This window comes from Zeugodacus cucurbitae, chromosome 3, assembly GCF_028554725.1.
Source record: "Zeugodacus cucurbitae isolate PBARC_wt_2022May chromosome 3, idZeuCucr1.2, whole genome shotgun sequence".
Taxonomy (NCBI): Eukaryota; Metazoa; Arthropoda; class Insecta; order Diptera; family Tephritidae; genus Zeugodacus; species Zeugodacus cucurbitae.
This window is the reverse complement of record NC_071668.1, coordinates 56,524,476-56,545,024: the sequence shown is the minus strand read 5'-3', so window position 1 is coordinate 56,545,024 and position 20,549 is coordinate 56,524,476. Positions and strand designations below refer to the sequence as shown.

Below are 20,549 nucleotides of genomic sequence, written 5' to 3'. Positions count from 1 at the left end.
TGCAGATACATTTAAAAGATAATATCAATTAAAGAAATACATATATTTTAAATGCGAAATAGCGAAATAAGAGCTTAACTGTTGAACAGCTGATGGCTGTGATGAAGAGACTGTGCAAATTTGCCTCCGGATAAAAACTGAAATTTTACTCCGGCTATAGTCCCAATCTCACTTACGTGAAAGAGTAGTTTACTCATATAACGAATTCTAGGAAATCCATATGCCAACGACCATACCACGCTGAATACATCGGTTCTCGTCCGATCACCGAAATTAAGCAGCGTCGGGATAGCGGGCGCGGTTAGTACTTAGATGGGGGACCGCTTGGGAACACCGCGTGTTGTTGGCTCCCAACAACTTTTTTTACCTTTTTGTCAAAGTTTTTAAATACTTTCCTAGTTGTTGTTGTTTTTAATTTTTTTTTTTTCAGAAAGTCTCATTTTTTTTTTTTTTGGGCAGTATACTCAACATTGCACAAGTATCGGAATACGAAGGTAGATAGTAAGCAAAAAAAGTATCTAAGTATCTAAAATAAGCCAGTACATTAGAGTGTTAAATAGTATCTACTACGTTTTGTGAGTCACTTATGCGCGGTATTATGGGAAATAGGATTAGATATTGTATCTGCAAACTTGCAGATACATTTAAAAGATAATATCAATTAAAGAAATACATATGTATATTTTAAATGCGAAATAGCGAAATAAGAGCTTAACTGTTGAACAGCTGATGGCTGTGATGAAGAGACTGTGCAAATTTGCCTCCGGATAAAAACTGAAATTTTACTCCGGCTATAGTCCCAAACTCACTTACGTGAAAGAGTAGTTTACTCATATAACGAATCCTAGGAAATCCATATGCCAACGACCATACCACGCTGAATACATCGGTTCTCGTCCGATCACCGAAATTAAGCAGCGTCGGGATAGCGGGCGCGGTTAGTACTTAGATGGGGGACCGCTTGGGAACACCGCTTGTTGTTGGCTCCCAACAACTTTTTTTACCTTTTTGTCAAAGTTTTTAAATACTTTCCTAGTTGTTGTTGTTTTTTATTTTTTTTTTTTTTCAGAAAGTCTCATTTTTTTTGGGCAGTATACTCAACATTGCACAAGTATCGGAATACGAAGGTAGATAGTAAGCAAAAAAAAGCATCTAAGTATCTAAAATAAGCCAGTACATTAGAGTGTTAAATAGTATCTACTACGTTTTGTGAGTCACTTATGCGCGGTATTATGGGAAATAGGATTAGATATTGTATCTGCAAACTTGCAGATACATTTAAAAGATAATATCAATTAAAGAAATACATATATTTTAAATGCGAAATAGCGAAATAAGAGCTTAACTGTTGAACAGCTGATGGCTGTGATGAAGAGACTGTGCAAATTTGCCTCCGGATAAAAACTGAAATTTTACTCCGGCTATAGTCCCAATCTCACTTACGTGAAAGAGTAGTTTACTCATATAACGAATTCTAGGAAATCCATATGCCAACGACCATACCACGCTGAATACATCGGTTCTCGTCCGATCACCGAAATTAAGCAGCGTCGGGATAGCGGGCGCGGTTAGTACTTAGATGGGGGACCGCTTGGGAACACCGCGTGTTGTTGGCTCCCAACAACTTTTTTTACCTTTTTGTCAAAGTTTTTAAATACTTTCCTAGTTGTTGTTGTTTTTAATTTTTTTTTTTTTCAGAAAGTCTCATTTTTTTTTTTTGGGCAGTATACTCAACATTGCACAAGTATCGGAATACGAAGGTAGATAGTAAGCAAAAAAAAGTATCTAAGTATCTAAAATAAGCCAGTACATTAGAGTGTTAAATAGTATCTACTACGTTTTGTGAGTCACTTATGCGCGGTATTATGGGAAATAGGATTAGATATTGTATCTGCAAACTTGCAGATACATTTAAAAGATAATATCAATTAAAGAAATACATATGTATATTTTAAATGCGAAATAGCGAAATAAGAGCTTAACTGTTGAACAGCTGATGGCTGTGATGAAGAGACTGGTCAAATTTGCCTCCGGATAAAAACTGAAATTTTACTCCGGCTATAGTCCCAAACTCACTTACGTGAAAGAGTAGTTTACTCATATAACGAATTCTAGGAAATCCATATGCCAACGACCATACCACGCTGAATACATCGGTTCTCGTCCGATCACCGAAATTAAGCAGCGTCGGGATAGCGGGCGCGGTTAGTACTTAGATGGGGGGCCGCTTGGGAACACCGCGTGTTGTTGGCTCCCAACAACTTTTTTTACCTTTTTGTCAAAGTTTTTAAATACTTTCCTAGTTGTTGTTGTTTTTAATTTTTTTTTTTTTCAGAAAGTCTCATTTGTTTTTTTTTGGGCAGTATACTCAACATTGCACAAGTATCGGAATACGAAGGTAGATAGTAAGCAAAAAAAGTATCTAAGTATCTAAAATAAGCCAGTACATTAGAGTGTTAAATAGTATCTACTACGTTTTGTGAGTCACTTATGCGCGGTATTATGGGAAATAGGATTAGATATTGTATCTGCAAACTTGCAGATACATTTAAAAGATAATATCAATTAAAGAAATACATATGTATATTTTAAATGCGAAATAGCGAAATAAGAGCTTAACTGTTGAACAGCTGATGGCTGTGATGAAGAGACTGTGCAAATTTGCCTCCGGATAAAAACTGAAATTTTACTCCGGCTATAGTCCCAATCTCACTTACGTGAAAGAGTAGTTTACTCATATAACGAATTCTAGGAAATCCATATGCCAACGACCACACCACGCTGAATACATCGGTTCTCGTCCGATCACCGAAATTAAGCAGTGTCGGGATAGCGGGCGCGGTTAGTACTTAGATGGGGGACCGCTTGGGAACACCGCGTGTTGTTGGCTCCCAACAACTTTTTTTACCTTTTTGCCAAAGTTTTTAAATACTTTCCTAGTTGTTGTTGTTTTTTATTTTTTTTTTTTTTTCAGAAAGTCTCATTTTTTTTGGGCAGTATACTCAACATTGCACAAGTATCGGAATACGAAGGTAGATAGTAAGCAAAAAAAAGCATCTAAGTATCTAAAATAAGCCAGTACATTAGAGTGTTAAATAGTATCTACTACGTTTTGTGAGTCACTTATGCGCGGTATTATGGGAAATAGGATTAGATATTGTATCTGCAAACTTGCAGATACATTTAAAAGATAATATCAATTAAAGAAATACATATATTTTAAATGCGAAATAGCGAAATAAGAGCTTAACTGTTGAACAGCTGATGGCTGTGATGAAGAGACTGTGCAAATTTGCCTCCGGATAAAAACTGAAATTTTACTCCGGCTATAGTCCCAATCTCACTTACGTGAAAGAGTAGTTTACTCATATAACGAATTCTAGGAAATCCATATGCCAACGACCATACCACGCTGAATACATCGGTTCTCGTCCGATCACCGAAATTAAGCAGCGTCGGGATAGCGGGCGCGGTTAGTACTTAGATGGGGGACCGCTTGGGAACACCGCGTGTTGTTGGCTCCCAACAACTTTTTTACCTTTTTGTCAAAGTTTTTAAATACTTTCCTAGTTGTTGTTGTTTTTTTTTTTTTTTTTTTCAGAAAGTCTCATTTTTTTTGGGCAGTATACTCAACATTGCACAAGTATCGGAATACGAAGGTAGATAGTAAGCAAAAAAAAGCATCTAAGTATCTAAAATAAGCCAGTACATTAGAGTGTTAAATAGTATCTACTACGTTTTGTGAGTCACTTATGCGCGGTATTATGGGAAATAGGATTAGATATTGTATCTGCAAACTTGCAGATACATTTAAAAGATAATATCAATTAAAGAAATACATATATTTTAAATGCGAAATAGCGAAATAAGAGCTTAACTGTTGAACAGCTGATGGCTGTGATGAAGAGACTGTGCAAATTTGCCTCCGGATAAAAACTGAAATTTTACTCCGGCTATAGTCCCAATCTCACTTACGTGAAAGAGTAGTTTACTCATATAACGAATTCTAGGAAATCCATATGCCAACGACCATACCACGCTGAATACATCGGTTCTCGTCCGATCACCGAAATTAAGCAGCGTCGGGATAGCGGGCGCGGTTAGTACTTAGATGGGGGACCGCTTGGGAACACCGCGTGTTGTTGGCTCCCAACAACTTTTTTTACCTTTTTGTCAAAGTTTTTAAATACTTTCCTAGTTGTTGTTGTTTTTAATTTTTTTTTTTTTTTCAGAAAGTCTCATTTTTTTTTTTGGGCAGTATACTCAACATTGCACAAGTATCGGAATACGAAGGTAGATAGTAAGCAAAAAAAAGTATCTAAGTATCTAAAATAAGCCAGTACATTAGAGTGTTAAATAGTATCTACTACGTTTTGTGAGTCACTTATGCGCGGTATTATGGGAAATAGGATTAGATATTGTATCTGCAAACTTGCAGATACATTTAAAAGATAATATCAATTAAAGAAATACATATATTTTAAATGCGAAATAGCGAAATAAGAGCTTAACTGTTGAACAGCTGATGGCTGTGATGAAGAGACTGGTCAAATTTGCCTCCGGATAAAAACTGAAATTTTACTCCGGTTATAGTCCCAAACTCACTTACGTGAAAGAGTAGTTTACTCATATAACGAATTCTAGGAAATCCATATGCCAACGACCATACCACGCTGAATACATCGGTTCTCGTCCGATCACCGAAATTAAGCAGCGTCGGGATAGCGGGCGCGGTTAGTACTTAGATGGGGGACCGCTTGGGAACACCGCGTGTTGTTGGCTCCCAACAACTTTTTTTACCTTTTTGTCAAAGTTTTTAAATACTTTCCTAGTTGTTGTTGTTTTTTATTTTTTTTTTTTTCAGAAAGTCTCATTTTTTTTGGGCAGTATACTCAACATTGCACAAGTATCGGAATACGAAGGTAGATAGTAAGCAAAAAAAAGCATCTAAGTATCTAAAATAAGCCAGTACATTAGAGTGTTAAATAGTATCTACTACGTTTTGTGAGTCACTTATGCGCGGTATTATGGGAAATAGATTAGATATTGTATCTGCAAACTTGCAGATACATTTAAAAGATAATATCAATTAAAGAAATACATATATTTTAAATGCGAAATAGCGAAATAAGAGCTTAACTGTTGAACAGCTGATGGCTGTGATGAAGAGACTGTGCAAATTTGCCTCCGGATAAAAACTGAAATTTTACTCCGGCTATAGTCCCAATCTCACTTACGTGAAAGGGTAGTTTACTCATATAACGAATTCTAGGAAATCCATATGCCAACGACCACACCACGCTGAATACATCGGTTCTCGTCCGATCACCGAAATTAAGCAGCGTCGGGATAGCGGGCGCGGTTAGTACTTAGATGGGGGACCGCTTGGGAACACCGCGTGTTGTTGGCTCCCAACAACTTTTTTTACCTTTTTGTCAAAGTTTTTAAATACTTTCCTAGTTGTTGTTGTTTTTTATTTTTTTTTTTTCAGAAAGTCTCATTTTGTTTTTTTTTGGCAGTATACACAACATTGCACAAGTATCGGAATACGAAGGTAGATAGTAAGCAAAAAAAAAGTATCTAAGTATCTAAAATAAGCCAGTACATTAGAGTGTTAAATAGTATCAACTACGTTTTGTGAGTCACTTATGCGCGGTATTATGGGAAATAGGATTAGATATTGTATCTGCAAACTTGCAGATACATTTAAAAGATAATATCAATTAAAGAAATACATATATTTTAAATGCGAAATAGCGAAATAAGAGCTTAACTGTTGAACAGCTGATGGCTGTGATGAAGAGACTGTGCAAATTTGCCTCCGGATAAAAACTGAAATTTTACTCCGGCTATAGTCCCAATCTCACTTACGTGAAAGAGTAGTTTACTCATATAACGAATTCTAGGAAATCCATATGCCAACGACCATACCACGCTGAATACATCGGTTCTCGTCCGATCACCGAAATTAAGCAGCGTCGGGATAGCGGGCGCGGTTAGTACTTAGATGGGGGACCGCTTGGGAACACCGCATGTTGTTGGCTCCCAACAACTTTTTTTACCTTTTTGTCAAAGTTTTTAAATACTTTCCTAGTTGTTGTTGTTTTTTATTTTTTTTTTTTTCAGAAAGTCTCATTTTTTTTGGGCAGTATACTCAACATTGCACAAGTATCGGAATACGAAGGTAGATAGTAAGCAAAAAAAAGCATCTAAGTATCTAAAATAAGCCAGTACATTAGAGTGTTAAATAGTATCTACTACGTTTTGTGAGTCACTTATGCGCGGTATTATGGGAAATAGGATTAGATATTGTATCTGCAAACTTGCAGATACATTTAAAAGATAATATCAATTAAAGAAATACATATATTTTAAATGCGAAATAGCGAAATAAGAGCTTAACTGTTGAACAGCTGATGGCTGTGATGAAGAGACTGTGCAAATTTGCCTCCGGATAAAAACTGAAATTTTACTCCGGCTATAGTCCCAATCTCACTTACGTGAAAGAGTAGTTTACTCATATAACGAATTCTAGGAAATCCATATGCCAACGACCATACCACGCTGAATACATCGGTTCTCGTCCGATCACCGAAATTAAGCAGCGTCGGGATAGCGGGCGCGGTTAGTACTTAGATGGGGGACCGCTTGGGAACACCGCGTGTTGTTGGCTCCCAACAACTTTTTTTACCTTTTTGTCAAAGTTTTTAAATACTTTCCTAGTTGTTGTTGTTTTTAATTTTTTTTTTCAGAAAGTCTCTTTTTTTTTTTTTGGGCAGTATACTCAACATTGCACAAGTATCGGAATACGAAGGTAGATAGTAAGCAAAAAAAAGTATCTAAGTATCTAAAATAAGCCAGTACATTAGAGTGTTAAATAGTATCTACTACGTTTTGTGAGTCACTTATGCGCGGTATTATGGGAAATAGGATTAGATATTGTATCTGCAAACTTGCAGATACATTTAAAAGATAATATCAATTAAAGAAATACATATGTATATTTTAAATGCGAAATAGCGAAATAAGAGCTTAACTGTTGAACAGCTGATGGCAGTGATGAAGAGACTGTGCAAATTTGCCTCCGGATAAAAACTGAAATTTTACTCCGGCTATAGTCCCAATCTCACTTACGTGAAAGAGTAGTTTACTCATATAACGAATTCTAGGAAATCCATATGCCAACGACCATACCACGCTGAATACATCGGTTCTCGTCCGATCACCGAAATTAAGCAGCGTCGGGATAGCGGGCGCGGTTAGTACTTAGATGGGGGACCGCTTGGGAACACCGCGTGTTCTTGGCTCCCAACAACTTTTTTTACCTTTTTGTCAAAGTTTTTAAATACTTTCCTAGTTGTTGTTGTTTTTTATTTTTTTTTTTTTTCAGAAAGTCTCATTTTTTTTGGGCAGTATACTCAACATTGCACAAGTATCGGAATACGAAGGTAGATAGTAAGCAAAAAAAAGCATCTAAGTATCTAAAATAAGCCAGTACATTAGAGTGTTAAATAGTATCTACTACGTTTTGTGAGTCACTTATGCGCGGTATTATGGGAAATAGGATTAGATATTGTATCTGCAAACTTGCAGATACATTTAAAAGATAATATCAATTAAAGAAATACATATATTTTAAATGCGAAATAGCGAAATAAGAGCTTAACTGTTGAACAGCTGATGGCTGTGATGAAGAGACTGTGCAAATTTGCCTCCGGATAAAAACTGAAATTTTACTCCGGCTATAGTCCCAAACTCACTTACGTGAAAGAGTAGTTTACTCATATAACGAATTCTAGGAAATCCATATGCCAACGACCATACCACGCTGAATACATCGGTTCTCGTCCGATCACCGAAATTAAGCAGCGTCGGGATAGCGGGCGCGGTTAGTACTTAGATGGGGGACCGCTTGGGAACACCGCGTGTTGTTGGCTCCCAACAACTTTTTTACCTTTTTGTCAAAGTTTTTAAATACTTTCCTAGTTGTTGTTGTTTTTTATTTTTATTTTTTCAGAAAGTCTCATTTTTTTTTTTGGGCAGTATACACAACATTGCACAAGTATCGGAATACGAAGGTAGATAGTAAGCAAAAAAAGTATCTAAGTATCTAAAATAAGCCAGTACATTAGAGTGTTAAATAGTATCTACTACGTTTTGTGAGTCACTTATGCGCGGTATTATGGGAAATAGGATTAGATATTGTATCTGCAAACTTGCAGATACATTTAAAAGATAATATCAATTAAAGAAATACATATGTATATTTTAAATGCGAAATAGCGAAATAAGAGCTTAACTGTTGAACAGCTGATGGCTGTGATGAAGAGACTGTGCAAGTTTGCCTCCGGATAAAAACTGAAATTTTACTCCGGCTATAGTCCCAATCTCACTTACATGAAAGAGTAGTTTACTCATATAACGAATTCTAGGAAATCCATATGCCAACGACCATACCACGCTGAATACATCGGTTCTCGTCCGATCACCGAAATTAAGCAGCGTCGGGATAGCGGGCGCGGTTAGTACTTAGATGGGGGACCGCTTGGGAACACCGCGTGTTGTTGGCTCCCAACAACTTTTTTTACCTTTTTGTCAAAGTTTTTAAATACTTTCCTAGTTGTTGTTGTTTTTTATTTTTTTTTTTTTTCAGAAAGTCTCATTTTTTTTGGGCAGCATACTCAACATTGCACAAGTATCGGAATACGAAGGTAGATAGTAAGCAAAAAAAAGCATCTAAGTATCTAAAATAAGCCAGTACATTAGAGTGTTAAATAGTATCTACTACGTTTTGTGAGTCACTTATGCGCGGTATTATGGGAAATAGGATTAGATATTGTATCTGCAAACTTGCAGATACATTTAAAAGATAATATCAATTAAAGAAATACATATATTTTAAATGCGAAATAGCGAAATAAGAGCTTAACTGTTGAACAGCTGATGGCTGTGATGAAGAGACTGTGCAAATTTGCCTCCGGGTAAAAACTGAAATTTTACTCCGGCTATAGTCCCAATCTCACTTACGTGAAAGAGTAGTTTACTCATATAACGAATTCTAGGAAATCCATATGCCAACGACCATACCACGCTGAATACATCGGTTCTCGTCCGATCACCGAAATTAAGCAGCGTCGGGATAGCGGGCGCGGTTAGTACTTAGATGGGGGACCGCTTGGGAACACCGCGTGTTGTTGGCTCCCAACAACTTTTTTACCTTTTTGTCAAAGTTTTTAAATACTTTCCTAGTTGTTGTTGTTTTTTATTTTTATTTTTTCAGAAAGTCTCATTTTTTTTTTTGGGCAGTATACACAACATTGCACAAGTATCGGAATACGAAGGTAGATAGTAAGCAAAAAAAGTATCTAAGTATCTAAAATAAGCCAGTACATTAGAGTGTTAAATAGTATCTACTACGTTTTGTGAGTCACTTATGCGCGGTATTATGGGAAATAGGATTAGATATTGTATCTGCAAACTTGCAGATACATTTAAAAGATAATATCAATTAAAGAAATACATATGTATATTTTAAATGCGAAATAGCGAAATAAGAGCTTAACTGTTGAACAGCTGATGGCTGTGATGAAGAGACTGTGCAAGTTTGCCTCCGGATAAAAACTGAAATTTTACTCCGGCTATAGTCCCAATCTCACTTACGTGAAAGAGTAGTTTACTCATATAACGAATTCTAGGAAATCCATATGCCAACGACCATACCACGCTGAATACATCGGTTCTCGTCCGATCACCGAAATTAAGCAGCGTCGGGATAGCGGGCGCGGTTAGTACTTAGATGGGGGACCGCTTGGGAACACCGCGTGTTGTTGGCTCCCAACAACTTTTTTTACCTTTTTGTCAAAGTTTTTAAATACTTTCCTAGTTGTTGTTGTTTTTTATTTTTTTTTTTTTTCAGAAAGTCTCATTTTTTTTGGGCAGCATACTCAACATTGCACAAGTATCGGAATACGAAGGTAGATAGTAAGCAAAAAAAAGCATCTAAGTATCTAAAATAAGCCAGTACATTAGAGTGTTAAATAGTATCTACTACGTTTTGTGAGTCACTTATGCGCGGTATTATGGGAAATAGGATTAGATATTGTATCTGCAAACTTGCAGATACATTTAAAAGATAATATCAATTAAAGAAATACATATATTTTAAATGCGAAATAGCGAAATAAGAGCTTAACTGTTGAACAGCTGATGGCTGTGATGAAGAGACTGTGCAAATTTGCCTCCGGGTAAAAACTGAAATTTTACTCCGGCTATAGTCCCAATCTCACTTACGTGAAAGAGTAGTTTACTCATATAACGAATTCTAGGAAATCCATATGTCAACGACCATACCACGCTGAATACATCGGTTCTCGTCCGATCACCGAAATTAAGCAGCGTCGGGATAGCGGGCGCGGTTAGTACTTAGATGGGGGACCGCTTGGGAACACCGCGTGTTGTTGGCTCCCAACAACTTTTTTTACCTTTTTGTCAAAGTTTTTAAATTCTTTCCTAGTTGTTGTTGTTTTTTTTTTTTTTTTTTTTTCAGAAAGTCTCATTTTTTTTGGGCAGTATACTCAACATTGCACAAGTATCGGAATACGAAGGTAGATAGTAAGCAAAAAAAAGCATCTAAGTATCTAAAATAAACCAGTACATTAGAGTGTTAAATAGTATCTACTACGTTTTGTGAGTCACTTATGCGCGGTATTATGGGAAATAGGATTAGATATTGTATCTGCAAACTTGCAGATACATTTAAAAGATAATATCAATTAAAGAAATACATATATTTTAAATGCGAAATAGCGAAATAAGAGCTTAACTGTTGAACAGCTGATGGCTGTGATGAAGAGACTGTGCAAATTTGCCTCCGGATAAAAACTGAAATTTTACTCCGGCTATAGTCCCAATCTCACTTACGTGAAAGAGTAGTTTACTCATATAACGAATTCTAGGAAATCCATATGCCAACGACCATACCACGCTGAATACATCGGTTCTCGTCCGATCACCGAAATTAAGCAGCGTCGGGATAGCGGGCGCGGTTAGTACTTAGATGGGGGACCGCTTGGGAACACCGCGTGTTGTTGGCTCCCAACAACTTTTTTTTACCTTTTTGTCAAAGTTTTTAAATACTTTCCTAGTTGTTGTTGTTTTTTATTTTTTTTTTTCAGAAAGTCTCATTTTGTTTTTTTTGGCAGTATACACAACATTGCACAAGTATCGGAATACGAAGGTAGATAGTAAGCAAAAAAAAAGTATCTAAGTATCTAAAATAAGCCAGTACATTAGAGTGTTAAATAGTATCAACTACGTTTTGTGAGTCACTTATGCGCGGTATTATGGGAAATAGGATTAGATATTGTATCTGCAAACTTGCAGATACATTTAAAAGATAATATCAATTAAAGAAATACATATATTTTAAATGCGAAATAGCGAAATAAGAGCTTAACTGTTGAACAGCTGATGGCTGTGATGAAGAGACTGTGCAAATTTGCCTCCGGATAAAAACTGAAATTTTACTCCGGCTATAGTCCCAATCTCACTTACGTGAAAGAGTAGTTTACTCATATAACGAATTCTAGGAAATCCATATGCCAACGACCATTCCACGCTGAATACATCGGTTCTCGTCCGATCACCGAAATTAAGCAGCGTCGGGATAGCGGGCGCGGTTAGTACTTAGATGGGGGACCGCTTGGGAACACCGCGTGTTGTTGGCTCCCAACAACTTTTTTACCTTTTTGTCAAAGTTTTTAAATACTTTCCTAGTTGTTGTTGTTTTTTATTTTTTTTTTCAGAAAGTCTCATTTTGTTTTTTTTGGCAGTATACACAACATTGCACAAGTATCGGAATACGAAGGTAGATAGTAAGCAAAAAAAAAGTATCTAAGTATCTAAAATAAGCCAGTACATTAGAGTGTTAAATAGTATCAACTACGTTTTGTGAGTCACTTATGCGCGGTATTATGGGAAATAGGATTAGATATTGTATCTGCAAACTTGCAGATACATTTAAAAGATAATATCAATTAAAGAAATACATATATTTTAAATGCGAAATAGCGAAATAAGAGCTTAACTGTTGAACAGCTGATGGCTGTGATGAAGAGACTGTGCAAATTTGCCTCCGGATAAAAACTGAAATTTTACTCCGGCTATAGTCCCAATCTCACTTACGTGAAAGAGTAGTTTACTCATATAACGAATTCTAGGAAATCCATATGCCAACGACCATACCACGCTGAATACATCGGTTCTCGTCCGATCACCGAAATTAAGCAGCGTCGGGATAGCGGGCGCGGTTAGTACTTAGATGGGGGACCGCTTGGGAACACCGCGTGTTGTTGGCTCCCAACAACTTTTTTACCCTTTTGTCAAAGTTTTTAAATACTTTCCTAGTTGTTGTTGTTTTTTATTTTTTTTTTCAGAAAGTCTCATTTTGTTTTTTTTGGCAGTATACACAACATTGCACAAGTATCGGAATACGAAGGTAGATAGTAAGCAAAAAAAAGTATCTAAGTATCTAAAATAAGCCAGTACATTAGAGTGTTAAATAGTATCTACTATGTTTTGTGAGTCACTTATGCGCGGTATTATGGGAAATAGAATTAGATATTGTATCTGCAAACTTGCAGATACATTTAAAAGATAATATCAATTAAAGAAATACATATATTTTAAATGCGAAATAGCGAAATAAGAGCTTAACTGTTGAACAGCTGATGGCTGTGATGAAGAGACTGTGCAAATTTGCCTCCGGATAAAAACTGAAATTTTACTCCGGCTATAGTCCCAATCTCACTTACGTGAAAGAGTAGTTTACTCATATAACGAATTCTAGGAAATCCATATGCCAACGACCATACCACGCTGAATACATCGGTTCTCGTCCGATCACCGAAATTAAGCAGCGTCGGGATAGCGGGCGCGGTTAGTACTTAGATGGGGGACCGCTTGGGAACACCGCGTGTTGTTGGCTCCCAACAACTTTTTTACCTTTTTGTCAAAGTTTTTAAATACTTTCCTAGTTGTTGTTGTTTTTTATTTTTTTTTCAGAAAGTCTCATTGCACAAGTATCGGAATACGAAGGTAGATAGTAAGCAAAAAAAAGTATCTAAGTATCTAAAATAAGCCAGTACATTAGAGTGTTAAATAGTATCTACTACGTTTTGTGAGTCACTTATGCGCGGTATTAAGGGAAATAGGATTAGATATTGTATCTGCAAACTTGCAGATACATTTAAAATATAATATCAATTAAAGAAATACATATATTTTAAATGCGAAATAGCGAAATAAGAGCTTAACTGTTGAACAGCTGATGGCTGTGATGAAGAGACTGTGCAGATTTGCCTCCGGATAAAAACTGAAATTTTACTCCGGCTATAGTCCCAATCTCACTTACGTGAAAGAGTAGTTTACTCATATAACGAATTCTAGGAAATCCATATGTCAACGACCATACCACGCTGAATACATCGGTTCTCGTCCGATCACCGAAATTAAGCAGCGTCGGGATAGCGGGCGCGGTTAGTACTTAGATGGGGGACCGCTTGGGAACACCGCGTGTTGTTGGCTCCCAACAACTTTTTTACCTTTTTGTCAAAGTTTTTAAATACTTTCCTAGTTGTTGTTGTTTTTTATTTTTATTTTTTTTCAGAAAGTCTCATTTTTTTTTTTTGGCAGTATACACAACATTGCACAAGTATCGGAATACGAAGGTAGATAGTAAGCAAAAAAAAGTATCTAAGTATCTAAAATAAGCCAGTACATTAGAGTGTTAAATAGTATCTACTACGTTTTGTGAGTCACTTATGCGCGGTATTATGGGAAATAGGATTAGATATTGTATCTGCAAACTTGCAGATACATTTAAAAGATAATATCAATTAAAGAAATACATATATTTTAAATGCGAAATAGCGAAATAAGAGCTTAACTGTTGAACAGCTGATGGCTGTGATGAAGAGACTGTGCAAATTTGCCTCCGGATAAAAACTGAAATTTTACTCCGGCTATAGTCCCAATCTCACTTACGTGAAAGAGTAGTTTACTCATATAACGAATTCTAGGAAATCCATATGCCAACGACCATACCACGCTGAATACATCGGTTCTCGTCCGATCACCGAAATTAAGCAGCGTCGGGATAGCGGGCGCGGTTAGTACTTAGATGGGGGACCGCTTGGGAACACCGCGTGTTGTTGGCTCCCAACAACTTTTTTACCTTTTTGTCAAAGTTTTTAAATACTTTCCTAGTTGTTGTTGTTTTTTATTTTTATTTTTTTTCAGAAAGTCTCATTTTTTTTTTTTTGGGCAGTATACACAACATTGCACAAGTATCGGAATACGAAGGTAGATAGTAAGCAAAAAAAAGTATCTAAGTATCTAAAATAAGCCAGTACATTAGAGTGTTAAATAGTATCTACTACGTTTTGTGAGTCACTTATGCGCGGTATTATGGGAAATAGGATTAGATATTGTATCTGCAAACTTGCAGATACATTTAAAAGATAATATCAATTAAAGAAATACATATATTTTAAATGCGAAATAGCGAAATAAGAGCTTAACTGTTGAACAGCTGATGGCTGTGATGAAGAGACTGTGCAAATTTGCCTCCGGATAAAAACTGAAATTTTACTCCGGCTATAGTCCCAATCTCACTTACGTGAAAGAGTAGTTTACTCATATAACGAATTCTAGGAAATCCATATGCCAACGACCATACCACGCTGAATACATCGGTTCTCGTCCGATCACCGAAATTAAGCAGCGTCGGGATAGCGGGCGCGGTTAGTACTTAGATGGGGGACCGCTTGGGAACACCGCGTGTTGTTGGCTCCCAACAACTTTTTTTACCTTTTTGTCAAAGTTTTTAAATACTTTCCTAGTTGTTGTTGTTTTTTATTTTTTTTTTTTTGTTTCAGAAAGTCTCATTTTTTTTGGGCAGTATACTCAACATTGCACAAGTATCGGAATACGAAGGTAGATAGTAAGCAAAAAAAAGCATCTAAGTATCTAAAATAAGCCAGTACATTAGAGTGTTAAATAGTATCTACTACGTTTTGTGAGTCACTTATGCGCGGTATTATGGGAAATAGGATTAGATATTGTATCTGCAAACTTTCAGATACATTTAAAAGATAATATCAATTAAAGAAATACATATATTTTAAATGCGAAATAGCGAAATAAGAGCTTAACTGTTGAACAGCTGATGGCTGTGATGAAGAGACTGTGCAAATTTGCCTCCGGATAAAAACTGAAATTTTACTCCGGCTATAGTCCCAATCTCACTTACGTGAAAGAGTAGTTTACTCATATAACGAATTCTAGGAAATCCATATGCCAACGACCATACCACGCTGAATACATCGGTTCTCGTCCGATCACCGAAATTAAGCAGCGTCGGGATAGCGGGCGCGGTTAGTACTTAGATGGGGGACCGCTTGGGAACACCGCGTGTTGTTGGCTCCCAACAACTTTTTTTTACCTTTTTGTCAAAGTTTTTAAATACTTTCCTAGTTGTTGTTGTTTTTTATTTTTTTTTTTCAGAAAGTCTCATTTTGTTTTTTTTGGCAGTATACACAACATTGCACAAGTATCGGAATACGAAGGTAGATAGTAAGCAAAAAAAAAGTATCTAAGTATCTAAAATAAGCCAGTACATTAGAGTGTTAAATAGTATCAACTACGTTTTGTGAGTCACTTATGCGCGGTATTATGGGAAATAGGATTAGATATTGTATCTGCAAACTTGCAGATACATATAAAAGATAATATCAATTAAAGAAATACATATATTTTAAATGCGAAATAGCGAAATAAGAGCTTAACTGTTGAACAGCTGATGGCTGTGATGAAGAGACTGTGCAAATTTGCCTCCGGATAAAAACTGAAATTTTACTCCGGCTATAGTCCCAATCTCACTTACGTGAAAGAGTAGTTTACTCATATAACGAATTCTAGGAAATCCATATGTCAACGACCATACCACGCTGAATACATCGGTTCTCGTCCGATCACCGAAATTAAGCAGCGTCGGGATAGCGGGCGCGGTTAGTACTTAGATGGGGGACCGCTTGGGAACACCGCGTGTTGTTGGCTCCCAACAACTTTTTTTACCTTTTTGTCAAAGTTTTTAAATTCTTTCCTAGTTGTTGTTGTTTTTTTTTTTTTTTTTTTTTCAGAAAGTCTCATTTTTTTTGGGCAGTATACTCAACATTGCACAAGTATCGGAATACGAAGGTAGATAGTAAGCAAAAAAAAGCATCTAAGTATCTAAAATAAGCCAGTACATTAGAGTGTTAAATAGTATCTACTACGTTTTGTGAGTCACTTATGCGCGGTATTATGGGAAATAGGATTAGATATTGTATCTGCAAACTTTCAGATACATTTAAAAGATAATATCAATTAAAGAAATACATATATTTTAAATGCGAAATAGCGAAATAAGAGCTTAACTGTTGAACAGCTGATGGCTGTGATGAAGAGACTGTGCAAATTTGCCTCCGGATAAAAACTGAAATTTTACTCCGGCTATAGTCCCAATCTCACTTACGTGAAAGAGTAGTTTACTCATATAACGAATTCTAGGAAATCCATATGCCAACGACCATACCACGCTGAATACATCGGTTCTCGTCCGATCACCGAAATTAAGCAGCGTCGGGATAGCGGGCGCGGTTAGTACTTAGATGGGGGACCGCTTGGGAACACCGCGTGTTGTTGGCTCCCAACAACTTTTTTTTACCTTTTTGTCAAAGTTTTTAAATACTTTCCTAGTTGTTGTTGTTTTTTATTTTTTTTTTTCAGAAAGTCTCATTTTGTTTTTTTTGGCAGTATACACAACATTGCACAAGTATCGGAATACGAAGGTAGATAGTAAGCAAAAAAAAAGTATCTAAGTATCTAAAATAAGCCAGTACATTAGAGTGTTAAATAGTATCAACTACGTTTTGTGAGTCACTTATGCGCGGTATTATGGGAAATAGGATTAGATATTGTATCTGCAAACTTGCAGATACATTTAAAAGATAATATCAATTAAAGAAATACATATATTTTAAATGCGAAATAGCGAAATAAGAGCTTAACTGTTGAACAGCTGATGGCTGTGATGAAGAGACTGTGCAAATTTGCCTCCGGATAAAAACTGAAATTTTACTCCGGCTATAGTCCCAATCTCACTTACGTGAAAGAGTAGTTTACTCATATAACGAATTCTAGGAAATCCATATGCCAACGACCATTCCACGCTGAATACATCGGTTCTCGTCCGATCACCGAAATTAAGCAGCGTCGGGATAGCGGGCGCGGTTAGTACTTAGATGGGGGACCGCTTGGGAACACCGCGTGTTGTTGGCTCCCAACAACTTTTTTACCTTTTTGTCAAAGTTTTTAAATACTTTCCTAGTTGTTGTTGTTTTTTATTTTTTTTTTCAGAAAGTCTCATTTTGTTTTTTTTGGCAGTATACACAACATTGCACAAGTATCGGAATACGAAGGTAGATAGTAAGCAAAAAAAAAGTATCTAAGTATCTAAAATAAGCCAGTACATTAGAGTGTTAAATAGTATCAACTACGTTTTGTGAGTCACTTATGCGCGGTATTATGGGAAATAGGATTAGATATTGTATCTGCAAACTTGCAGATACATTTAAAAGATAATATCAATTAAAGAAATACATATATTTTAAATGCGAAATAGCGAAATAAGAGCTTAACTGTTGAACAGCTGATGGCTGTGATGAAGAGACTGTGCAAATTTGCCTCCGGATAAAAACTGAAATTTTACTCCGGCTATAGTCCCAATCTCACTTACGTGAAAGAGTAGTTTACTCATATAACGAATTCTAGGAAATCCATATGCCAACGACCATACCACGCTGAATACATCGGTTCTCGTCCGATCACCGAAATTAAGCAGCGTCGGGATAGCGGGCGCGGTTAGTACTTAGATGGGGGACCGCTTGGGAACACCGCGTGTTGTTGGCTCCCAACAACTTTTTTACCCTTTTGTCAAAGTTTTTAAATACTTTCCTAGTTGTTGTTGTTTTTTATTTTTTTTTTCAGAAAGTCTCATTTTGTTTTTTTTTGGCAGTATACACAACATTGCACAAGTATCGGAATACGAAGGTAGATAGTAAGCAAAAAAAAGTATCTAAGTATCTAAAATAAGCCAGTACATTAGAGTGTTAAATAGTATCTACTATGTTTTGTGAGTCACTTATGCGCGGTATTATGGGAAATAGAATTAGATATTGTATCTGCAAACTTGCAGATACATTTAAAAGATAATATCAATTAAAGAAATACATATATTTTAAATGCGAAATAGCGAAATAAGAGCTTAACTGTTGAACAGCTGATGGCTGTGATGAAGAGACTGTGCAAATTTGCCTCCGGATAAAAACTGAAATTTTACTCCGGCTATAGTCCCAATCTCACTTACGTGAAAGAGTAGTTTACTCATATAACGAATTCTAGGAAATCCATATGCCAACGACCATACCACGCTGAATACATCGGTTCTCGTCCGATCACCGAAATTAAGCAGCGTCGGGATAGCGGGCGCGGTTAGTACTTAGATGGGGGACCGCTTGGGAACACCGCGTGTTGTTGGCTCCCAACAACTTTTTTACCTTTTTGTCAAAGTTTTTAAATACTTTCCTAGTTGTTGTTGTTTTTTATTTTTTTTTTCAGAAAGTCTCATTGCACAAGTATCGGAATACGAAGGTAGATAGTAAGCAAAAAAAAGTATCTAAGTATCTAAAATAAGCCAGTACATTAGAGTGTTAAATAGTATCTACTACGTTTTGTGAGTCACTTATGCGCGGTATTATGGGAAATAGGATTAGATATTGTATCTGCAAACTTGCAGATACATTTAAAAGATAATATCAATTAAAGAAATACATATATTTTAAATGCGAAATAGCGAAATAAGAGCTTAACTGTTGAACAGCTGATGGCTGTGATGAAGAGACTGTGCAGATTTGCCTCCGGATAAAAACTGAAATTTTACTCCGGCTATAGTCCCAATCTCACTTACGTGAAAGAGTAGTTTACTCATATAATGAATTCTAGGAAATCCATATGTCAACGACCATACCACGCTGAATACATCGGTTCTCGTCCGATCACCGAAATTAAGCAGCGTCGGGATAGCGGGCGCGGTTAGTACTTAGATGGGGGACCGCTTGGGAACACCGCGTGTTGTTGGCTCCCAACAACTTTTTTACCTTTTTGTCAAAGTTTTTAAATACTTTCCTAGTTGTTGTTGTTTTTTATTTTTATTTTTTTTCAGAAAGTCTCATTTTTTTTTTTTGGGCAGTATACACAACATTGCACAAGTATCGGAATACGAAGGTAGATAGTAAGCAAAAAAAAGTATCTAAGTATCTAAAATAAGCCAGTACATTAGAGTGTTAAATAGTATCTACTACGTTTTGTGAGTCACTTATGCGCGGTATTATGGGAAATAGGATTAGATATTGTATCTGCAAACTTGCAGATACATTTAAAAGATAATATCAATTAAAGAAATACATATATTTTAAATGCGAAATAGCGAAATAAGAGCTTAACTGTTGAACAGCTGATGGCTGTGATGAAGAGACTGTGCAAATTTGCCTCCGGATAAAAACTGAAATTTTACTCCGGCTATAGTCCCAATCTCACTTACGTGAAAGAGTAGTTTACTCATATAACGAATTCTAGGAAATCCATATGCCAACGACCATACCACGCTGAATACATCGGTTCTCGTCCGATCACCGAAATTAAGCAGCGTCGGGATAGCGGGCGCGGTTAGTACTTAGATGGGGGACCGCTTGGGAACACCGCGTGTTGTTGGCTCCCAACAACTTTTTTACCTTTTTGTCAAAGTTTTTAAATACTTTCCTAGTTGTTGTTGTTTTTTATTTTTATTTTTTTTCAGAAAGTCTCATTTTTTTTTTTTTGGGCAGTATACACAACATTGCACAAGTATCGGAATACGAAGGTAGATAGTAAGCAAAAAAAAGTATCTAAGTATCTAAAATAAGCCAGTACATTAGAGTGTTAAATAGTATCTACTACGTTTTGTGAGTCACTTATGCGCGGTATTATGGGAAATAGGATTAGATATTGTATCTGCAAACTTGCAGATACATTTAAAAGATAATATCAATTAAAGAAATACATATATTTTAAATGCGAAATAGCGAAATAAGAGCTTAACTGTTGAACAGCTGATGGCTGTGATGAAGAGACTGTGCAAATTTGCCTCCGGATAAAAACTGAAATTTTACTCCGGCTATAGTCCCAAACTCACTTACGTGAAAGAGTAGTTTACTCATATAACGAATTCTAGGAAATCCATATGCCAACGACCATACCACGCTGAATACATCGGTTCTCGTCCGATCACCGAAATTAAGCAGCGTCGGGATAGCGGGCGCGGTTAGTACTTAGATGGGGGACCGCTTGGGAACACCGCGTGTTGTTGGCTCCCAACAACTTTTTTTACCTTTTTGTCAAAGTTTTTAAATACT

General features: G+C 36.4%; 33 pseudogenes; all 33 read left to right on the top strand.

The window, feature by feature from the left end:
- Positions 1 to 222: 222 nt before the first annotated feature.
- Positions 223 to 349, top strand: LOC128920659 (5S ribosomal RNA; annotated as a pseudogene).
- A 510-nt stretch (positions 350 to 859) lies between these two features.
- On the top strand, positions 860 to 986 carry LOC128920770 (5S ribosomal RNA; annotated as a pseudogene).
- A 503-nt stretch (positions 987 to 1,489) lies between these two features.
- On the top strand, positions 1,490 to 1,616 carry LOC128920658 (5S ribosomal RNA; annotated as a pseudogene).
- A 510-nt stretch (positions 1,617 to 2,126) lies between these two features.
- Positions 2,127 to 2,253, top strand: LOC128920726 (5S ribosomal RNA; annotated as a pseudogene).
- A 510-nt stretch (positions 2,254 to 2,763) lies between these two features.
- Positions 2,764 to 2,890, top strand: LOC128920764 (5S ribosomal RNA; annotated as a pseudogene).
- Positions 2,891 to 3,394: 504 nt separating this feature from the next.
- On the top strand, positions 3,395 to 3,521 carry LOC128920657 (5S ribosomal RNA; annotated as a pseudogene).
- A 500-nt stretch (positions 3,522 to 4,021) lies between these two features.
- Positions 4,022 to 4,148, top strand: LOC128920656 (5S ribosomal RNA; annotated as a pseudogene).
- Positions 4,149 to 4,655: 507 nt separating this feature from the next.
- Positions 4,656 to 4,782, top strand: LOC128920654 (5S ribosomal RNA; annotated as a pseudogene).
- Positions 4,783 to 5,283: 501 nt separating this feature from the next.
- On the top strand, positions 5,284 to 5,410 carry LOC128920725 (5S ribosomal RNA; annotated as a pseudogene).
- Positions 5,411 to 5,917: 507 nt separating this feature from the next.
- Positions 5,918 to 6,044, top strand: LOC128920768 (5S ribosomal RNA; annotated as a pseudogene).
- Positions 6,045 to 6,546: 502 nt separating this feature from the next.
- Positions 6,547 to 6,673, top strand: LOC128920653 (5S ribosomal RNA; annotated as a pseudogene).
- Positions 6,674 to 7,180: 507 nt separating this feature from the next.
- LOC128920782 (5S ribosomal RNA) lies at positions 7,181 to 7,307 on the top strand (annotated as a pseudogene).
- Positions 7,308 to 7,810: 503 nt separating this feature from the next.
- Positions 7,811 to 7,937, top strand: LOC128920652 (5S ribosomal RNA; annotated as a pseudogene).
- A 506-nt stretch (positions 7,938 to 8,443) lies between these two features.
- On the top strand, positions 8,444 to 8,570 carry LOC128920651 (5S ribosomal RNA; annotated as a pseudogene).
- Positions 8,571 to 9,073: 503 nt separating this feature from the next.
- Positions 9,074 to 9,200, top strand: LOC128920650 (5S ribosomal RNA; annotated as a pseudogene).
- Positions 9,201 to 9,706: 506 nt separating this feature from the next.
- LOC128920649 (5S ribosomal RNA) lies at positions 9,707 to 9,833 on the top strand (annotated as a pseudogene).
- A 503-nt stretch (positions 9,834 to 10,336) lies between these two features.
- LOC128920714 (5S ribosomal RNA) lies at positions 10,337 to 10,463 on the top strand (annotated as a pseudogene).
- A 503-nt stretch (positions 10,464 to 10,966) lies between these two features.
- Positions 10,967 to 11,093, top strand: LOC128920648 (5S ribosomal RNA; annotated as a pseudogene).
- Positions 11,094 to 11,599: 506 nt separating this feature from the next.
- LOC128920723 (5S ribosomal RNA) lies at positions 11,600 to 11,726 on the top strand (annotated as a pseudogene).
- Positions 11,727 to 12,229: 503 nt separating this feature from the next.
- LOC128920647 (5S ribosomal RNA) lies at positions 12,230 to 12,356 on the top strand (annotated as a pseudogene).
- A 502-nt stretch (positions 12,357 to 12,858) lies between these two features.
- LOC128920646 (5S ribosomal RNA) lies at positions 12,859 to 12,985 on the top strand (annotated as a pseudogene).
- A 472-nt stretch (positions 12,986 to 13,457) lies between these two features.
- On the top strand, positions 13,458 to 13,584 carry LOC128920713 (5S ribosomal RNA; annotated as a pseudogene).
- Positions 13,585 to 14,089: 505 nt separating this feature from the next.
- Positions 14,090 to 14,216, top strand: LOC128920645 (5S ribosomal RNA; annotated as a pseudogene).
- Positions 14,217 to 14,723: 507 nt separating this feature from the next.
- LOC128920643 (5S ribosomal RNA) lies at positions 14,724 to 14,850 on the top strand (annotated as a pseudogene).
- A 506-nt stretch (positions 14,851 to 15,356) lies between these two features.
- LOC128920642 (5S ribosomal RNA) lies at positions 15,357 to 15,483 on the top strand (annotated as a pseudogene).
- A 506-nt stretch (positions 15,484 to 15,989) lies between these two features.
- Positions 15,990 to 16,116, top strand: LOC128920712 (5S ribosomal RNA; annotated as a pseudogene).
- A 503-nt stretch (positions 16,117 to 16,619) lies between these two features.
- LOC128920641 (5S ribosomal RNA) lies at positions 16,620 to 16,746 on the top strand (annotated as a pseudogene).
- Positions 16,747 to 17,252: 506 nt separating this feature from the next.
- Positions 17,253 to 17,379, top strand: LOC128920722 (5S ribosomal RNA; annotated as a pseudogene).
- A 503-nt stretch (positions 17,380 to 17,882) lies between these two features.
- LOC128920640 (5S ribosomal RNA) lies at positions 17,883 to 18,009 on the top strand (annotated as a pseudogene).
- A 503-nt stretch (positions 18,010 to 18,512) lies between these two features.
- Positions 18,513 to 18,639, top strand: LOC128920639 (5S ribosomal RNA; annotated as a pseudogene).
- A 473-nt stretch (positions 18,640 to 19,112) lies between these two features.
- LOC128920711 (5S ribosomal RNA) lies at positions 19,113 to 19,239 on the top strand (annotated as a pseudogene).
- A 506-nt stretch (positions 19,240 to 19,745) lies between these two features.
- LOC128920637 (5S ribosomal RNA) lies at positions 19,746 to 19,872 on the top strand (annotated as a pseudogene).
- A 507-nt stretch (positions 19,873 to 20,379) lies between these two features.
- On the top strand, positions 20,380 to 20,506 carry LOC128920636 (5S ribosomal RNA; annotated as a pseudogene).
- Positions 20,507 to 20,549: the final 43 nt, after the last annotated feature.